General features: G+C 45.5%; 1 protein-coding gene and 1 pseudogene across 1 annotated transcript in view; one reads left to right on the top strand and one right to left on the bottom strand.

Annotated features, from left to right (window-relative positions):
• Positions 1–17,193, top strand: part of LRMDA (leucine rich melanocyte differentiation associated) — a 1,257,159-nt gene that overhangs the window by 8,159 nt on the left and 1,231,807 nt on the right. The window lies entirely within an intron of this gene.
• LOC116741485 lies at positions 4,116–5,298 on the bottom strand (annotated as a pseudogene).

The raw sequence follows: 17,193 nt of genomic DNA on the forward strand, positions 1-17,193 counted from the left end.
CCTGAGGGTCTCCCGAATCCTAGGCCAGAGAAAGCTCTCAGGCAGCAGAGAAACTGCCCATAGTAAGAAACCACCAGCATGCATGGAAATAATGAGGGCTGCAGGGATGTGGGCCCCCATAGTAGAGCTACCTGGATTATGCTGTGTGAGGCTTTGGAGACCCCAGCTCCTTCCCAGATCTGCAGCTTGGCCTGGACTTCCATGTTCCTGGGGCTTTGCAGGTTCCACTGCATCACTGTGTTGAAACCAACTCACCCCCGAGCAAGGCTTTAGCCCCTCAGCTCACCTCCTAGTCTCTGCATCTGTCACTGCTCCTGCAGGATGAGGAAAGATGACTTGTGAAGACTGGTAGACAGAAAAGACCTAAGTGATGTTGTTTCCCCAGGTGGAAGAAACTGGTGGGAAAGTTGCTCACAGAATTCCCCTCCTCTTCCCATCTCAGCTCCTTGCACCCACCAGAGATGCTAAGGATGTTCTCCGTTTTCAGTATGCTGTGTGACTTTGGGCAATCACACCTCCTCTCTGGGCCTCAGTCTTCCTTCTATAAAAAACACGGGGCTGCTGGGGGTGGACCAGATGACCTTGAAATGTCCTTCCATCTCGAGTGGCTGCTGAGAGCCCTGGGAGGCGGTGGGGAGTCACCAGGCAGCCAGAGCCTGGGGGCCGGCCGGAAAATGTGACAGCTCGGCCCCCAGTGGTGTTGCTGGCCTCTGATCTCCACTCTGTGCCCGATACTCTGGGTCTGGTCACAGCCCATTGCGGCCCCTCGCTCACTCAGGAACATCTGCTACAGCATTTACCACGTTAATAGATTAGCTTTGAGAATCGGGCAGGTGTTTTCCACCCAAGCCAGAAAACATCAAAATCAGATTGCTCTCCAAGACTTTCCGCACAGGCAATCGAGTTAGAATGACTCGTACGGTCTAACAGATAATAAAACACACATAACATTTGCTTTAAGGTACAGGCAGGGGTATTTTGTCCCGTGCTTAGGAGAAACAAAAACTCACTCTATTTGGGAATAGGGTAATTGAATACAGATGGGAGGAGGTAAATGAAAGAATTTAGCAAATATCTCAGTGGAATAGCTAATGGGAATGAGACAGAATAGGAAATTAAAAATTATTCGAAGCAGATGGACCATTCTTTGAGTTTTTAAAAATTTATTAGGGCCGCGAAAAAATGTGTCTGTTTATTTTCTACGGCCATGAAATTAATGACTTGGTGAGTTTTGCTTGTGCAATTTTATGACTGCCATGTCATCTGTCATAATTTGGGGGCTGTTTGATATAGATTTATGAATGTCCCCACCCCCGCACCCCTCCCTGATTTATTGGCGTGGGTCAGACATGCATTAGGCTGTCCCCTATCAAGGGAGCAACGCCAATGGCAGCGTAACCCCTCAGGCCCTGGGTGGGGGGCCTTGGGGGATTCTCAGCCCAGAGGTGAGTGGAAAAGCCATGGAGGGGCTGTGGGAAAGGGGTAGGCCTGACCTGGCTGAACTTCCTCTGCAGGGATGACCCCAGCCTGCCTGGGCTGGGGAGGAGGTGTTCGGAAGGGGTTTCTTGCAAACTGTGGGGAGCAGGAAGCCAGCCCGGGGCTGCTTGTGCTTGGCCGGGAGTGAGGTGAGGGCTGTTGCTGCTGCTTCAGCTCAACCCAAGGGCCACCTGGCTTCCTGTCCCTTCAGCCCCCATAGCTGGGCTCATCTGTCTCCAGACCTGAAGCTCAAGGAAGGAGAAGAAAATTCACAAATTGGGAATCTGTGTGCCTGGCTGCATGCTGGGGGCTTACGTGCATCCTCTAGATGGTGGTTAAAATAGGGCTTTACAACCAGCAGATTTGGGTCCAGTTTCGATCTGATTCTTCCCAGCTGGGTGGCTTTGGGCTGGTTACTACCCTCTCTGAACTTCTTTCCTCCTCTGTAAAGTGAGAATAGAAATGCCTAATGGAGGCTTCCCTGGTGGCTCAGTGCTTGAGAGTCCGCTTGCCGATGCAGGGGACACGGGGTTCGTGCCCGGGTCCGGGAAGATCCCACATGCCACAGAGCGGCTGGGCCCGTGAGCCACGGCCACTGAGCCTGCGCGTCCGGAGCCTGTGCTCCGCAACGGGAGAGGCCACAACAGTGAGAGGCCCGCGTACCGCAAAGAAAAAGAAATGCCTAATGGAAGGGATGTTTTGAGGCTCAAAGGAGATAATGTAACATCCCAGCACATAGCAAAGTGCTGGTAAATGGTAACTCTTATTATTATCAATAAGCATCTTGAGGTGGATATTATTATTTCCACCTGACAGATGGAGACACTGAAGCTCAGAGAGGTTAAGTGATTTGTCTGAGGTCACATGGTTAAAGGGACGGAGCTGGGCTTTCCGCATTGATTTGCTCTTTCTTCCATAACTCTGACACCCAGCCTATTCTGAACTGAGAAACTCCAGACCCCTGGGGGCACAGTTCAGGGCTACGGACTCATGACTCTGTTCTCTGCCTCCTCTGCCTGGGCCCGGCCTACTCCCTACCTGGCGTAGGTGTCCACTACAAACTTAGTCCTGGTGATCAGTCCCTTCTGCTCCTCGGGCTCCCTTTGGGAACAGAGAGCCTCTTCTACACCCCATTGCTGGGCTAGCTGGGCACCTTTTCTAGGTGTGGGTGGGCGAGTCTGTCCATCCTGAGGGCCAGGTGCATCCCAATCCCTTACCTCCCTCCCCCGACCCAGCTCCCGGAGGATGCTGCAGTGGGTGGGGCTCGAGGGCCCCTCAGGCTAGGGAGTTCTCTAAAGGCAAATCCCTGCCTTGGCCTGATGTCACGGTATGTGGTGTGTGGCCTCTGGACAGGCTGTGGGTAGCTTTGAGTCCCACCTGAGCTCTCTTCTCTTTAGCCCCACCTGTTCCCAAAGTCCAGGCCCTTTCATGCCTCTCTCAGCACCTCCAAATTACTAACAGGAATAACTCCTATTTCCCGAGCACCTGTGAAGGGCCGGGCACTGTGCAAAGTGACTTGTTCATGCAGTTCATGCAGTCAGCCATTTATTCCTCCATTGTTTCAATATTTATGGAGTGATTTCTGTGTGCCTGGCACTGTCCCAGCACTGGGGATACAGCAAAGAATAAAACAGATATGGTCCCTGCCCTCACTGAACTTAACATTCCTGTAGGGAAGATAGGCATTCGGTAAACACATTACTCTAATGTGTTAGGTAGACGTAAGGGCTTTGAAGAAAATTAAAGCAGGGTAAAAGATAGGAAAGGAGGTGGTGGGCGATGAGTGGTGGTAGGTGGTGGTGTCTGTTTTGTTTTGTTTTTTCTTTAATGTGTACACTTTATTGAAGTGGTCTCAAGTCAGTGTACAGGTAAGCCCTGGCTACCTCTGCACCCCAACCCGCTCCCAGGGGGACCAAGAGCCTTCATACATCTCAAGTTGGGGGACAAAAAGGGGGGCCACGATGGCTGACCATTCAAAATAAAACAAACGAAAAGAACAAGTATTAAAGCGAAGATTAAAAAAAAAATTTTAGAGTACATAATTTACGCAAAAGCAGTGCTATCACCCTCCCCTGTGTGGACTCGGGCGAGGACTGGCCCTTCTCCTCAGGGAGAAGCAGGGCAGCTTTTTGGAAGGCAAGGGACTTCCTGTAACAATGCATCTCATGATATTTGGAATGACTATTAAAAATAAAGAACAATGTACAATCAAAGTCCTAGGCTAGGGGCTTCCCTGGTGGCACAGTGGTTGAGAGTCCGCCTGCCGATGCAGGGGACACGGGTTCATGCCCCGGTCCGGGAAGATCCCACATGCCGCAGAACGGCTGGGCCCGTGAGCCATGGCCATTCAGCCTGCGCATCCAGAGCCTGTGCTCCGCAACGGGAGAGGCCGCAACAGTAAGAGGCCCGCGTTCCGCAAAAAGCCCTCAGCTACCTTGTAGAACTTTGGGGATGCTCCATCCAACCAACTGCTGTCACCTTCACCGGTCCAGTTTTAAATCCTGAGTCAAGCACACACACACACACACACACACACACACACACACACACACACAAATCAAAAAAGACCAAAAAAACACACCAGATAAAGCTATGCCAGTCTCATCTCATTTTCTGCACGAGTTAGGTTTTGTCAAGAAAAGGGTGTAACGCAACTAACAGTCCACCTGGAAGCATTTGCGGTGGACGATGGAGGGGCCAGACTCAGTGTACTCCTGCTTGCTGATCCACATCTGCTGGAAGGTGGACAGCAAGGCGAGGATGGGGCCGCCGATCCACACGGAGTACTCGCACTCAGGGGCGGCAGTGATCTTGATGTTCATTGTGCTGGGAGTCAGGGCGGTGATCTCCTTCTGCATCCTGTCGGCGATGCCTGGGTACATGGTGGTCCCGCCAGACAGCACCGTGTTGGCATAGAGGTCCTTGCGGATGTCGACGTCACACTTCATGATGGAATTGAAGGTAGTTTCGTGGATGTCACAGGATTCCATGCCCAGGAAGGAAAGCTGGAAGAGACCCTCAGGGCAGTGGAACCACCCATTGCCAATGGTGATGACCTGCCCATCGGGCAGCTTGCAGCTGTTCTCCAGGGAGGAGCTGGAAGCCGCGGTGGCCATCTCCTGCTTGAAGTCCAGGGCGACGTAGCAGAACTTCTCCTTGATGTCATGAACGATTTCCCGCTCAGCCGTGTTGGTGAAGCTGTAGCCACGCTCCGTGAGGATCTTCATGAGGTAGTCCGTCAGGTCCCCGCCAGCCAGGTCCAGACGCAGGATGGCGTGGGGGAGGGCGTATCTCTAGTAGATGGGCACCGTGTGGGTGACCCTGTCACTGGAGTCCATCACGATGCCAGTGGTGCGGCCAGAGGTGTACAGGGATAGCACAGCCTGGATGGCCACGTACATGGCTGGGGTGTCGAGGTCTTGAACATGATATGGGCCATCTTCTCACAGTTGGCCTTGGGGTTCAGGGGGGCCTCAGTCAGCAGCACGGGGTGCTCCTCGGGGGCCACCCGCAGCTCGTTGTAGAAGGTGTGGTGCCATATCTTCTCCGTGTCCTCCCAGTTGGTGACAATGCCCTGCTCGATGGTGTACTTGAGGGTCAGGATGCCTCTCTTGCTCTGGGCCTCATCATCCACATAGGAGTCCTTCTGGCTCATGCCCACCATCACGCCCTGGTGCTGGGGTTCCCTGTCCCGGGAGGAGAAGGGAGGGGATGGAGGGGAAGACAGTCCGGGGAGCCTCGTCGCCCGCGAAGCTGGCCTCGCACATGCCGACCAGGAGTGCAGCAGTTGTCGACCAGGAGTGCAGCAATATCGTCATCCATGGCGAACTGTGGGGAGAACAGGACCATGAGGCGGGGGTCGGGTGGGCCGCCCTCGCCCTACCCACTTCCCTGGTGTCTGTTTTAGATAGGCTGGTCTAGGAAGGCCTCTCTGACATGGTAACATTTTTTTAATATGTAATTTTATTTATTTTTAAAATTTTATTTATTTATTTATTTTTGGCTGCATTGGGTCTCCGTTGCGGTGCAGGGGCTTTCTCTAGTTGCGTTGAGTGGGAGCTACTCTTCCTTGCAGTGTGCAGGCTTCTCATTGCAGTGGCTTCTCTTATTGCAGACCATGGGCTCTAGGTGTGCGGGCTTCAGTAGCTGCAGTACGCGGGCTCATAGTTGTGGCTCGCAGGCTCTAGGGCGCAGGCTCAGTAGGTGTGGCTCACGGGATTAATTGCTCCGTGGCATGTGGGATCCTCCTGGACCAGGGCTCGAACCCATGTCCCCTGCATTGGCAGGCAGATTCTTAACCGCTGTGCCACCAGGGAAGCCCTGTGGTAACATTTTGAGCTGAGACTGGAAGGAAGTGAGCTATGCATACGGATATTCAGGAAGAGACTTTCCAGGTATAGAGAATAGCAAGGGCAAAGGCCCTGAGGTGGGAGGATGGTTGGAGAGTCTGGGAAAAAGCAAGAAAGCCAGAGCAGAATAAATGAGGAGGAAAGTGATTTTAAAGTCCATTATCTCATTTGAACCCTACCACAGTTCCCCAAGGTGGGTGTTATTAACCATAGTTTTACTGATGGGGATACTGAGACTCAGAGAGGTCAGGTCACTTGGCCGAAGTCACACAGCAGAGAAAGCTTCCAGCCCTGTGCCTCTGTGAATTTTTCCCACTGTACCACATAACTTCTCTGGACATTACAATTGGGTGGCACTGCAGAGTGGGACCAAGGGTCCAGAGAGAGGGTGAGAGCTGGATAAAACTGCAAGGTGGTTTACAGTTCCTAAGATGTAGGGAAGGTGTGGCTCTGAGTGCCGGCAGGGCTTGCTCCTGTGGCCAGGAGGCCCGTGGCAGCCCGAGCTGTAAGGATTCTTTAAGGCTGAAGCACTGGGCTGTGACAGGGCAAGATGGATGAGAGCACTGGACTTAGTACCCGACTGAATTTCCTGAGCAGTTTTCATCCAGATGGTCTCTGGGAGAATAAGGTTTAAGAAGATTGATTCCCCGGGAAGGGAGGACAGGAAGGAGAAAGGGCTCCTGGCCTGTCTGCTCCCAGTGGAAACGTCTCTTGTCTTTGAATAAAGGAAACTACTGCTTTGAAAGGTGTGACTGGACGGGCTTAGTGGCTCGTGTGATTTGCAGGCCTCAGGAGTGGGGTGGGAGGACAGGAAAGGGGAGGTGATGGCTTTCCCGCCTGGGAGGAGGGCAGAGGGGGAGGCACCCCTCCTTCTGGGCAGGGGCACCCGCATCCCGTGCAGTGCTAGGGGTCCACTCGGGTGCAGTCTCCTCAGCCCCGCCTGGATTTCTCCATCCTCTGCTTCCTCTTTCACTTCTGAATGACTTCAGGTCTCCTGTTGACCCCAAGTGCTCACAGCTTCATGCCTCCAGGTCTCTTCTCATGCTGAGCCTGGGCTTGGAAGGCCACCATTCTGTGGTGGGGCGGCCAGTGACGTGACACTTACTGTGTGTGTGTCGGGGGATAAATGAGACAGAGAACTGGCATCATGGCAGGAAAACTGGCATGAAAGTTGCAGAAACCTTCTGGGAGAGAAAGGACCAAGACTTGAAGGTATTCAGAGCTTTGGGAGCGTGCATGTGAAATGCTGTGAATGTTCTGAAACTAACTTGGTGATGGTTGTACATTTTTGTGACTTGACCAAAAACCATTGAATTGAACACTTACAATGGATGAATTGTGGGATGTGTGAGTTGTATCTCAATAAAGTAATTATTAAAACAACACCAAAAAGACCCAGTGGCAGGGGAGGCTATTGAGGTCCCTGAGATAAAAATCATCATGGGACAGGCTTGGGACTGGTGGGTTGGCTGGTGGCTCTGCGTGGGGCAGAGAAAGCAGCAGAGACTAAAATCTGCCTCAGTCCAGTTGTTCTGGTTTGTGTCCTGGGATTTTGTGTGTAGCAAATTATTTTTTTTAATATACTTTTAGAAAATTTCAAACAGATGAAGGTACCAAAGGATTCATTAAGAAAATGTCAAATGGAACGTTTTAAATATCCCAAAAGAGAATAGTATAATGAACTCCTGCGTACCCATCATCCGACATCAACAATTATCAACTCATGGCCGTTTTTTTTTTTCATTCACATCCCCGTTCACTTCTGCCCTTTCCAGCTTATATTGAAGCAAATCCCACACATCATATTTCATCTGAAAATAACATTATTATACCTAAAAGAATTAATAGTAATTCCTTAAGATCATCAAATATCCAGTTATTATCCAGATTTCCAAACGCTCCATTAATGTCTTATTTTTAGAAGTTTTAGTTTGTCTGAGTCAGGATCTAAATAAGGCCACACATTGTGATTAGTTGATATATATATATTTTAAAATAAATTTATTTATTTATTTATTTATTTATGGCTGTGTTGGGTCTTGGTTGCTGTGCACAGGCTTTCTCTAGTTGCAGCGTGTGGGCTTCTCATTGTGGTGGCTTCTCTTGTTGAGAAGCATGGGCTCTAGGTGCATGGGCTTCAGTAGTTGTGGCATGTGGGCTCAGTAGTTGTGGCTTGTGGGCTCAGTAGTTGTGGCTCATGGGCTCTAGAGCGCAGAATAAATAGTTGTGGTGCACGGGCTTAGTTGCTCCATGGCATGTGGGATCTTCCCGGACCAGGGCTCGAACCTGTGGTCCTTGCATTCGCAGGCAGATTCTTAACCACTGTGCCACCAGGGAAGTCCCATCTGAGTCTTTTTTTAATCCATAAGTTCCTCCTCTTTTTTTTTTTTTTTCTTGAAGTTGGTTTGTTGAAGAAACTGGATTTTTGTTCAGAAAAGTTTCTCACAGGCTGAATTTTCCAACTGTATGTTTAGCAAGCTCCTCTGGACTCTGAATTTCCTGTAAACTGAAAGTTGGGTCTCGAGGTTTGATCAGGTTCAGTTTTTTTGTTTGTTTTTTTCTGTTTTTGGCAAGGCTATGTCGGTGGTGGTGTGTTATTCCATCAGGAGACACATAGTGTCTGGTTGTCTTTCTTTTTGTGATACTCAATGTCTAGATCCATAAATTCATAAGGGGCTGCAAAAACTATCATTATTCCTTCTGCATTTGTTGCAAAGAGAAACTTCTCCTCATCTACTATTTGGTTTCCCAGTGGTACAATTCATATAGGAAAGGCAGGATAAAGCTGGATTTATCCTTTTTTCTACCAGTCTTTAAAAGAATGAGTTAGTTTCCTATCATCCTCCTGAGTTGGTTGGTTTGTTTGCTTTCAGTATCATTATGAACTCATAGATTTAAATATATTTGGTGAATTTCAATCCACTGCAGTTCGTTTTATTATTGATGTCTTACTTGTCCCATCTTTGTCCAATGGGAACACTTCAGTTGGCTCCCGAGTCCTTTTGACGCCACCCTAGTGGTCTTTGAAGAGTCCTTGCTGGCTGATATGATACGGCTCATCTTGTCCATTCCCTGCCTCAGAATTGGGATCAGCCATTTCCTGTGGGTGAATAAACCTAGGTACGTTTGTGGAGAGGAGCATCCTCTCTTACATCCTGTGTACCATTTTGGCTTGGGCACTGCATGACTCAAAGAGCTCAATCTGGTCCCATTACTGTGGACAGAGCAAGTGGCCAAGGTCTCAGCGTAAATAGCACTTTCTCAAGAAAGCCCTCAGTGTTCCCCCAGACCACATCAACAGCCCCTCTTTTACATTTCTTATTTTACTCATTTTGGCAACAGTCAACATTCTTGGTTGCAAGCAACAGAAACTATCTCTGCTGACTTAAATAGAGAAAGGATTGATTTTTTAAGAAGTATGTATTAGGATGTTGGTTTGCCTGTACTGACAGATAAAGATAGAGCATTTATTTCTCTCTTGTAAAAATGTAAGATGATAGGCAGTTGGAGCAGGGGAGGCTGCAGGGTGACTCTGCTCCTCAGAGTTGTCCAAGGGCCCAGGTTCCTTCTGTCTTGTTGCTCTGTATCCTCCATGACAGTGCTGTCCAATAGAATTTTTGGTGATGATGGAGATGTTCTTTACCTGTGCTGTCCAGTACAGTAGCTACTGGCCACATGTGTATATTGAACACTTGAACATGATTAGAGCGACTCAGGAACTGAGCTTTAAATTTTATTTTATCTTAATTAATAAATTTAAATTACTTTAGGCTCATGTGGCTAATGGCTCCAGGGTCAGACAGCATATGTCTAGAAGTTGTCCTCATCTGCCTGGCTGTGAAGGAGACTCTACCAATCTACCTTGTAGATTTCAGGATGGGAAGAAGGAGGAGGGGCAAGCAGCTTCCTTCTGAGGACACACATCAGTTCCTGTCCCTTCCCATTGGCCAGAACTTAGAGGGTCAGGCTTTGCTGCAAGGGAGTCTGGGAAATGAAGTCTCTAGCTGGAGAGCAGTTGCTGCTACTAAAAGGAAGAAGAGGGAGAATAGATATTGGTGGGCAATTAGAGACAAGGAAACTGGGTAGCTTTAGACTGTTGCCAGGAGGTGTGGACAGCAGAGAATTAGGTTTTGAGACCTCCAAGGCAGACATAAATCTCAAAATTCTCACTGTGTTGCTGATCCTGTATCTTGCTCACTCTGTGTCTCCTGGGGCACAACTGAGGGGTTAATATTGCCACCCCAAATCTTACAACAGGATCCCCAAGTTCCACAGCTAGCTGTATGGTCATTTCATTATTTAATCCTCAGAAAAAATTCTAGGAGGAAAGAACTATCACTATTCCATCTCCAAATCTCAGCCTCCATCTTCACATCACCTCTTCGTGTCTGTCTCGAATCTCCCTCTGCTGCTCTCTCATAAGGGCACTCGGCATTGGATTTAGGGCCCACCTGGATAATACAGGATAAACTCCTCTTTTTAAGGTCCTTAACTTAGTTGCATCTTTTGCCATATAAGGGAATACTCTCAGGTGCTCAGAAAGGACATAGACATATCCTTTTGGGGGTCAGCCTTTATCCCACTACAACCCAACTCACAAACCTGGTAAGTAGGTCCCTGGGTTACACAATTGCAGACACATGGTGTTTAACATGGTGGCCCTATTGGTGACAGCAGAGCTGGGATTTGAATCCAGGCCAGCCTGATTCCAAAGCCCACTGTTTCCATCTAGAATTTAACCTCTAAAGGTTTGAGAGTTAGAGCAGTTCAAGAACAGATAGCCGTGGTTAGCCCAACACTGGTTAGATTCACGCTGAAGGCTAGATCTGAAGTTCTCATCCCGGATGAACTTCTCAGCTCCAGCCAGGATCAGGGGTTTTCTTCTCTGTCTCTCTTCCCCCTCTTACTAGTTCCTTCACTGCACTGGTGGGTTGTGCTGTGCCTCTAAAAGAGAAGAATTCCTCACATCTGTAAAGTGATTTACCCTTTATAAAGCAATTTCATATAATATAAAGTTGAGGACTTTTTTTTTTTAGAATTGGTGCTACTTATTGTTCTTGATTTAAAAAGCAGAAGAATTGAGATCCTTCGGTATTTTTAAGGAAAAACAGCCCCCAGATTAAGTTGACTTTGTAGCTGACCCTTGCTTGATTCCTTTTTAGGGTCAGTGGCCTTTGATAGAAAAAAAATACCCTCACTCCTGCAGCCTGAGGAAGTGGAAAGACAAAGGAGACTTGATCAGCTCAAGGCAGGAAGAAGGCAGCCCAGCGTGGGAGCTGCTCTCCAGGGCAGGGGGCTGTGGAGAAGGGAGCTGCCCAAAGGCCTTGCTTGCCTCCATGGGGAGGCTGGTTCCAGGCTCTTCAGAGCTGGGTGCCAGGCTGGGAAGCAGTACCCAGGGGACCAGCCCCTGACTGGGTATGGCTGCTTTTCCCCGAATCCTAGCATGTGCACCCTCAAGGGCACTCATGCCCGTTCACTGCAAAGCTGCACACGTTTCCATACTCAGAACCCATATCGACATGCACTGGTGCGCGCGCACACACACACACGTCTATTTTTGAATAATACTTGCTAGCACTTATTACATACTTCCTGTGTACTGGCACCATTTGATCAAGTGCTTTTCACTCATGAATTGGTTTCAGTCATTACCACAACCTTGTAAGGTAGGTAATATTATTTTTCCCATTTAACAGATGTAGAAACTGAGGCACAAAGAGAGTAAGTCACTTGCCTGAGTTGGATTTGAACCCAGCCCATCTGGGCCTAGAGTCCACACTGCTTCACCCAGGCCCCCATCTACTCTGGTGTGACACATATGCATGTACACACACACACACATTGTGCCACTCACAGTGCTACCAGTTTGTGTGCAAATGCACTCTGACACACACACTGCTGACCCTACACGTGCACTCCTGCTGCCCCTCCTGCCTTCCTTCCCCTCCTAGGGACCAGTTTTCTTCTGAAGCCAATGACGGAGGCCCGGCCAGCCGGGTGTCAGGGTCAGGATGGGGGCAGGGTGGCCGCTGACAGGGTGATGGAAAGCAGGAAAGTCACAAATAAGCAAACAGCCCTGCCTGGACACAGCCTCGCAGAGCGTTTCCTGAATGTCCAGGGACATGTTTATTTTTCGACGACTATCCAGAGCCGACCCCAAGTCTTTTCCTTCCGAATGGCCGTCTTGATGGAGCCATGGTGCTGTGGGTCTGGCTTGTTCAGAGCTGATGTTTACAAATGTCTCTCTTCTCTAACAGAGGCTGGGAGGCCCTCGTGGGGTGGGTCCCGTCTTACTTTTCAACCTCATCCCTCCAACCCCAGGTTCCTGGCTGCTGGCTCTCTGACCCCACACCCTTCAGCCCACTCCAGCTCCCCTTCCTTTGTTTGAGCTGTCCTTTGCCTGGGATGGCCAATTCCTGTTTTCTAGGTAAATCCTACTCTCCTTCCTGGGTCTAACTCAAATGACCTTTCCTCCAGGAAGCTTTCTAGGATTCTTTCAAGGTATAAGGAATCTCTTCCTTTGCATGGCACTGAAAAAAAAGTTAAATTTTGATTGTGGTAAAATACACATAACATAAAATTTACCATCTTCGTCATTTTTAAGTGTACAGTTCAATAGTGTTAAGTACATTCACACTGATGTGCAACCATCACCACCATCCATCGACGGAACTCTTTATCTTGCAAAACTGAAACTCAGTCCCCACTAAACAGTACCTCTCCATTCACCCGTCTCCCCAGCCCCTGCAACTACCATTCTACACTCTGTCTCTGTGAATCTCACAACTCTTGGTACCTCATATCAATGGAATCGTACAGTATTGTGTGTGTGTGAGTGTGAGTGTGACTGATTTATTTTACTTAGCATAATGTCCCCAGTGTTTATCCATGTTGTAGCACACATCAGAATTTTCTTCCTTTTTAAAGGCTGAATAATATTCCATTGCATGTATATACCACATTTTTTTTATCCATTCATCCATCAATGGACACTTGGGTTGCTTCTACCTTTTTGCTATTGTGAGTAATGCTGCTATGAACATGGGTATATATTTCTTTGGTACTTTGTTCTTTTAACACAGCACTTGTTTGTCCATTCATTTGTTGATGGCTATTTGACTATTTTCCAGGTTTGACTATTATAAATAAAGCTGCTATAAATGTTTGTCTACAAGTCTTTATATGGACCTATGCTTTCATTTCTCTTGGGCAGATATCTGGGAGTGGGCTGGATATGCTAGGTGTATATTTAACTTTCTAAAGAGACTGTCAAACTGTTTTCCAAAATGGTCATACCAATTTACATTCCTAGTAGCAATGTATGAGAGTTCCTGTTCCTTCATATCCTCACCAACACTTGGTATGATAAATCTTTTTTATTTGAATTAATAGGTGTGTAGTGGTGTCTCATTGTGGTTTTAATTTGCATTTCCCATTATTTCTCATTTCTCATTATTTTTCACTTCTTTGGGAAAGTGTTCAAATCTTTTGCTGATTATTTTTTTATTGGGCTGTTTGTTTTCTTATCATTGAGTTTTGAGAGTTCTTTGTATATTCTGGATATAAGACCTCTATCATATGTGATTTGTAAACATTTCTCCCAATCTATGACTTGTCTTTTTATTCTCTTAACAGTATCTTTTGAAGAGTAGAAATTAACTTTGTTGAAGTCTTATTTATTATTTTTTCCTTTATGTATAGGCTTTTAATGTCATATCTAAGAAATTTTTGCCTACCCAAAGTGACAAAAATTTCTAGAAATTTTTTTTTTCCCTTTGGGGCTCCACCTTTTAATTGTCACATTTTAGGGAAGGAACAGAGTAGGTGATGTAATAAAACAAAAAAGTAGGCATTTCATCATGATCACACCAAACTGGAAAGCAAAACATATCACTTGATAGCCTTGGAGGAGTGTATTTATGGAAAACTCCAGGATTCTCTGGAATTCACACTATACAGGAAGCCCTAGTTTCTCATCTCTCCTTAGCAAGGTAGAGAATAAGAGAGAAAAGAAGTCACTACCAGCAGACCGAGAAGATGGCAGACTAGTGTCTCTGATAAACCACCTTATCGGGGTTTGGATGCCAGTTTCTTTTATAGCACAGAAAGAAGTTAGAGATGAGGAAGTAAAGTAAAAAGGCCATACGTTTTGCAAATATCCCCTGGAACTGCCAGCCTGGGTGAGGGGATGTGTAATGTCATTTTTTTTTTTTTTCTTTTGGCAGCCATCCACGGGTGGGCAGGGTCAGACTGTCTCCCTCTGGGTCCCGACTCCTGGAGGTGGGAGGCAGCGACTGCTGAACCCGAGCACGGGTGACCGTGGCTCTCTGCGTCCTTCCCTGACAGTTTCTGCCCTGCTGGCCAGTGGGCAGTGAGCCCAGCGTGGACGCCCTCCCCCACTAGAATTTTTATAGTTTTAGATTTTACATGTAAGTCATGATCTATTTTGATCTAATTTTTTTACATACATATACATAAGTATATATATTCTTTTTTTACATTCTTTTCCATTATAGGTCATTATAAGATATTGAGTATAGTTCCCTGTGTTATACAGTAGGTCCTTGTTGGTTATCTATTTTATATATGGTAGTGTGTATATTTTAATCCCAAACTCCTAATTTATCCCTCTCCCTTCTTCCCTATTAGTAACTGCAAGTTTGTTTTCTGTGTCTTTGAGTCTATTTCTGTTTTGTAAATAAGTTCGCTTGTATCCTTTTTTTAGATTCCACATATAAGCAATATTGTATGATATTTGTCTTTGTCTGGCTTACTTCACTTAGTATGATAATCTATAGGTCCACCCATGTTGCTGCAAATGGCATTATTTCATTCTTTTTTATGGCTGTGTAATATTCCATTGTATATGTGTACCACATCTTCTTTATCCATTCCTCTGTCGAAGGACATTTAGGTTGCATCCATGTCTTGGTTATTGTAAATAGCACTGCAGTGAACATTGGGGTAAATGTATCTTTTCGAAATATGGTTTTCTCCAGATATATGCCTAGGAGTGGGATTGCAGAATCATATGGTAGTTCTATTTTTGGTTTTTTAGAAGAACCTCCATACTGTTCTCCATAGTGGTTGTACTAATTTACATTCCCACCAACAATGTGAGAGAGTTCCTTTTTCTCCACATCCTGTCTAGCATTTGTTATTTGTAGGCTTTCTCATGATGGCCATTCTGACTGGTGTGAAGTGGTACCTCATTGCAGTTTTGATTTGCATTTCTCTGATAATTAGTGATGTTGAGCATCTTTTCATGTGCCTTTTGGCCATCTGTATGTCTTCTTTGGAGAAATGTCTTTTTAGATCTTCTGCCCATTTTTTGATTGGGTTTTTTTTTAATTGAACTGCATGAGCTGTTTGTATATTTTGGAGATTAATCCCTTGTCAGTTGCATTGTTTGCAAATATTTTCTCCCATTTTGTGGGTTGTCTTTTCATTTTGTGTATGGTTTCCTTTTCTGTGCAAAAACTTTTAAGTTAAACTAGGTCCCATTTGTTTATTTTTGTTTTCATTTCCATTACTCTAGGAGACGGATCCAAAAAGATAATGCTGCTATTTATGTCAAAGAGTGTTCTGCTTATGTTTTCCTCTAGGAGTTTTATAGTATCCAGTCTTACATTTAGGTCTTTAATCCATTTTGAGTTTATTTTTGTTATGGTGTTAGAGAATGTTCTAATTTCATACTTTTACATGTAGCTATCCAGTTTTCCCAGCAGCATTTATTGAAGAGACTGTCTTTTGTCCATTTTATATTCTTTTCTCCTTTGTTGTAGATTAATTGACCATATGTGTGTGGCTTTATTTCTGGGCTTTCTATCCTGTTCCATTGATCTATATTTCTGTTTTTGTGCCAGTACCATACTGTTTTGATGACTGTAGCTTTGTAGTATAGTCTGCAGTCAGGGAGCCTGACTCCTGCAGCTCTGGTCTGCTTTCTCAAGATTGCTTTGGCTATTTGGGGTCTTTCATGTTTCCATACAAATTAAAAATTTTTTTGTTCTAGTTCTGTGAAGAATACAATTGGTAATTTGATAGGAACTGGATTAAATCCATAGATTGCTTTGGATGGTATAGTCATTTTGACGATATTGATTCTTCCAATCCAGTAACACGGTATCTCTTTCCATTTGTTTGTGTCACTTTTGATTTCTTTCATCAGTGTCTTATAGTTTTTGGAGTACAGGTCTTTTGCCTCCTTAGGTAGGTCTATTCCTAGGTATTTTATTCTTTTTGATGTGATGGTAAATGGGATTGTTTCCTTAATTTCTCTTTCTGACCTTCCATTGTTAGTGTATAGAAATGCAACAGATTTCTGTATATTAATTTTGTATCCTGCAACTTTACCAGATTCACTGATGAACTCTAGTAGTTTTCTGGCAACATCTTTAGGATCTTCTGTGTATAGTATCATGTCATCTGCAAACAGTGACCGTTTTACTTCTTTTTCCATTTGTATTCCTTTTATTTCTTTTTCTTCTCTGATTGCTATGGCTAGGACATCCAAAACTATGTTGAATAATAGTGGTGAGAGTGGACATCCTTGTCTTGTTCCTGAACTTAGAGGAAATGCGTTCAGCTTTTCACTGTTGAGTATGATGTTAGCTGTGGGTTTGTCCTATATGGTCTTTATTATGTTGAGGTAGATTCCCTCTATGCCCACTTTCTGGAGAGCTTTTTTTTTTTTCATGGATTCCTTTAATGCGTCCAACATAAGTTCTTTTTTTTTTTAAATCGAAATGTAGTTGATTTACAATGTGGTGTTAGTTTCTAGTGTACAGCAAAGTGAATCAGCTATACATATACATATATCCCCTCTTTTTTGGATTTGCTTCCCATTTAGGTCACCACAAAACATTGAGTAGAGTTCCCTGTGCTATACAGTAGGTTCTCATTAGTTATCTATTTTATACATAGTATCAATAGTGCGTATATGTCAATCCCAACTTCCCAATTCATCCCACCCAACATAAGCTCTTAATCTGAGGTCTGTAGATGAAAAATGTGTGCATATGAATTATGCTAGGAAGAGCCTGGAGAGTTTTTTTTTTTTTTGGTCATAAATTGATGTTGAATTTTATCAAAAGCTTTTTCTGCACCTATTGAGATGATCATATAGTTTTTATTCTTCTTTTTGTTAATGTGATATATCACACTGATTGATTTGCAGATACAGAAAAATCCTTGCATCCCTGGGATAAATCCTCCTTGATCATGGTGTATGATCCTTTTAATGTATTGTTGGATTTGGTTTGCTAGTATTTTGTTGAGGATTTTTGCGTCTATGTTCATCAGTGATATTGGCCTGTAATGTTCTTTTTTTGTGGTATCTTTGTCTGGTTTTGGTATCAGGGTGATG

Source organism: Phocoena sinus, chromosome 16, assembly GCF_008692025.1.
Source record: "Phocoena sinus isolate mPhoSin1 chromosome 16, mPhoSin1.pri, whole genome shotgun sequence".
In the NCBI taxonomy this organism is placed as follows: domain Eukaryota; kingdom Metazoa; phylum Chordata; class Mammalia; order Artiodactyla; family Phocoenidae; genus Phocoena; species Phocoena sinus.